At 40.6% G+C, this 3913-nt stretch overlaps 1 non-coding gene across 1 annotated transcript; it reads right to left on the bottom strand.

The window, feature by feature from the left end:
• Positions 1-3807: 3807 nt before the first annotated feature.
• On the bottom strand, positions 3808-3913 carry LOC141638078 (small nucleolar RNA R71). The gene has a single exon (XR_012541985.1). It is a non-coding gene; the product is annotated as a small nucleolar RNA R71 (small nucleolar RNA).

The following is a 3913-nucleotide window of genomic DNA, read 5'->3' as shown; positions in this document are numbered from 1 at the left end:
TTATCTGTTTACATATCTCGAATTTTCTTGCTTTATCGCGCTTGTCTCTATTTCTCTTGCTTTTAATCTTTAGTAGTTTAGAAAACAAAATTCAAAACCCCCAATTGTGACTAGATAGACGGACTTACAGATAGATATCTTGCCTCCCTGTGGAGATCGACCCTACTTATCTCTAGCTTCTGTTAGTTATATTTAGGTATTTATTTTTGGTACATAACGACCGTATCAAATTTTGGTGCCGTTGCCGGGGAGGCAATAGCCTATTTGTCTGTTTCTGTTTCGTTTATCTCTCTTAGTCTCAGGGAATTTTTAATTCCTTGAGACATTTCTCACTTATTTCCTTCAGTGATGTTTATGCCCAGGACTAACAGGACATAATTAGTTCTACCTGATCCTGAGCCAGAAAGGACCTTTCGTCATAGAATAACAATGTAAAGGAAAATTTAAAAGGAAGTCTTGAGTACTATTGAACCGGAGCTAGAACACTTCTTTTTTGTAGAAGTCCTGTCTTGTGAAGAAGACAATTATATTTCTGCCGTCAAGCCAGTGAAGATGCCTAATATCGCGAGTCATTCAGAGCCCACAGCTGCGTTGATCCCTAAAGGTTAAAAGCTTGCGACCGAGGATGGCAACACTTTTGACATACGTCCATCTTACATTAACCTGGTCGAACGAAACCAGTACAGAGGCATGGCGGGTGAAGATCCGCGTAAACATATGAAGGTTTTCACTGATTATTGCTCTACCATTCCCGCTACTAAGGGAGTAACCCACGATAAGATTAAGGAGGTCCTGTTTCCTTTTTCTTTGACCGATGAGGCCCGTAAATGGCTCACTGATCTTGATCGAATTGCAGCCGGTATTACTGACTGGGAGAGTTTGGCCCCTGCTTTTTATAAAAGGTATTTTCCTCCACAACGAACTAATCAGCTGAGAGGGAAAATTACAATTTTTAAGCAGACACCTGACGAGAACTTGTATGAAGCTTGGTGCCGTTTTAAGAAGTTGGTGAGGTCTCTTCCTCATCATGGGTTTGATCAGTGGTTTTTATGCAACCAGTTTTATAATGGGTTGTATGATGACCACCATGCTATATTGGACGCCTCATCTAATGGGCGATTTCAGAAGAACAATGACGATGACAAGGGATGGGGCTTTATAGAGGAAATGGCTACCCATTGTGCTAAGTATGGGAATCCAAGAGGAGGTATTCGTAGTGTTTCTTCAGTAAATAGTGCAGTTGTGGCTCAGCTGGAAGCCATGAATGCCCGTTTTGATAAGCTAGAATAGTAGAGTGTTGGTGATCAACAGACGGTTCACTTGTTGACTAGACAAGAAGCCGTTACTTATGAGAGATGTGGGAGTAATGACGGTCACACTGCTGTTGACTGTCGAACTGAGAAGGAACAAGTCCTTGCCTTTCAGCAATATAGGCAGGGAGGTTCCTATTATAACAATCAGAGTGGAGTCCATCCCAATTTGAGATGGACTAGTTAGAATGTGCTTAATCCTACCCCTCCTCCGCAGCAGCAACAAGCTTACGTTCCTCCTCACAAAGCTCAACAAGGCTTTCAAAAGCCTCCATCCTTTCCACCACAATCATTTCCCAACATTTTCATACAACACATCATCCAACATACCCAATAGAACATTAGTAAATGATACGTGCAATTTATATAGACTTTTTAACCTTTTATTACACGCATTTCTATGCCATTTGTATCGCTTTGTATTGCAAAATGCCCCGAATTGGCTACTTTGGTTTGTTTTGTCTTAATTGCAGAAATGGACCCAAAAGTAGCGGAATCGTCCCTTAGTCGTCCCACTTTGCATGCATTTTAAGGAGGCGAAGATCTAGAGCAGAAGTCGTACCTCAGGAAGCGTGAAGGGAGGTCTTAAGAATATGCCACGATGAAGTCAAGGCTGATTCAGTAGATATCTACTGGATCGAGAGCTTTTGGAGTTCGATCGAGTAGTTTCGCAATCGAGGATGGTCGATCGAACGGTTTTGGAGTTCGATCGAAAGGAACTTATCTGCGAGTGTTCGATCGAGAGCCTAAAGTGCTCGATCGAACAGTTTTAGTGGAGAAGTACTCGATAGAGGGGAATAAAAAGCCTCGATCGATTGATTTGCTTTTTACACGGGTTAATTGTTCCGTGTTAGGTTTATTTTTTTAATAATAACGCTTCCCTATATAAGGAAGTCGTCAATAGGTCTTAAACAGGTCTTAACTTCTGAACTTCGGAATCTCTTAACACTCTTAATTACTCTTGATCTCTGGGATTTTGCTCTTAATCACTGCTACTTGTTCTCTACGCCGCATTCATTTGATTGTAATCTTTCTTCCTCTTAATCTTTATCTAATACATTTTCTTGTTCTTAATCTTCGTTCTCTTGTTTATTATCCTTGCTTTTGCTATTGTTTATGTTTCATCTCTATTATAATCTGTTCATTATGTCTCGCCTTAGTATGCTTATTGTTATTATCGTTAAATCTGATAGCATGAGTAGTTAACCCTTATATGTTAGGACTAGGGGAGCCATGCTAGTGATGTGACGATGTTATAGATAGGCTAAATGATTTATTTGTGAGAATCTGTCACCATAGCAATATAATTTGAACATGTTTAGATGAGTGCACGCTTCTAAATAACTTTAATTTGGTTAACTTTGTTCCTGGATCAGAAGATTGGAATAAACAGACCTGTTATGAACAGTAGACTACTCTAATGAGGACGGAAGTTAAGTTAGTGGAAATCTAGGTTGGATAGCGGACCGGAAGGACCTTTCCCTTGCGCTTCTCACAGTAGATTGTCTAGGCTATTTATAATTGAGTCGATGAACATCCATGGTGAACCGAAATCCTGACATACCTCTTTTATCTGATTACATATCTCGAATTTTCTTGCTTTATCGCGCTTGTCTCTATTTCCCTTGCTTTTAATCTTTAGTAGTTTAGAAAACAAAATTAAAAACCCCCAATTGTGACTAGATAGACGGACTTACAGATAGATATCTTGCCTCCCTGTAGAGATCGACCCTACTTATCGCTAGCTTCTGTTAGTTATATTTAGGTATTTATTTTTGGTACATAACGACCGTATCAAATTTTGGCGCCGTTGCCGGGGAGGCAATAGCCTATTTGTCTATTTCTGTTTCGTTTATCTCTCTTAGTCTCAAGGAATTTTTAATTCCTTGAGACATTTCTCACTTATTTCCTTCAGTGCTGTTTATGCCCAAGTCAAACAGGACAGAATTAGTTCTACCTGATCCTGAGCCAGAAAGGACCTTTCGTCATAGACTAAGACTGTAAAGGAAAATTCAAAAGGAAGTCTTGAGTACTATTGAACCGGAGCTAGAACACTTCTTATTTGTAGAAGTCCCGTCTTGTGAAGAAGACAATTATATTTCTGCCGTCAAGCCAGTGAAGATGCCTAATATCGCGAGTCATTCAGAGCCCACAGCTGCGTTGATCCCTAAAGGTTTCAAGCTTGCGACCGAGGATGACAACACTTTTGACATCCGTCCATCTTACATTAACCTGGTCGAACGAAACCTGTACAGAGGCATGGCGGGTGAAGATCCGCGTAACATTATGGAGGTTTTCACTGATTATTGCTCTACCATTCCCGCTACTAAGTGAGTAACCCAGGATAGAATTAAGGAGGTCCTGTTTCCTTTTTCTTTGACCGATGGGGCTCGTGAATGGCTCACTGATCTTGATCGAATTGCAGCCGGTATTACTGACTGGGAGAGTTTGGCCCTTGCTTTTTATAAAAGGTATTTTCCTCCACAACGAACTAATCAGCTGAGAGGGAAAATTACAAGTTTTAAGCAGACACCTGACGAGAACTTGTATGAAGCTTGGTGCCGTTTTAAGAAGTTGGTGAGGTCTCTTCCTCATCATGGGTT

This window comes from Silene latifolia, unplaced genomic scaffold, assembly GCF_048544455.1.
Source record: "Silene latifolia isolate original U9 population unplaced genomic scaffold, ASM4854445v1 scaffold_171, whole genome shotgun sequence".
In the NCBI taxonomy this organism is placed as follows: Eukaryota; Viridiplantae; Streptophyta; class Magnoliopsida; order Caryophyllales; family Caryophyllaceae; genus Silene; species Silene latifolia.
Note: the sequence above shows the minus strand (reverse complement) of the source record. Positions and strands in the feature narration are given on the sequence as shown.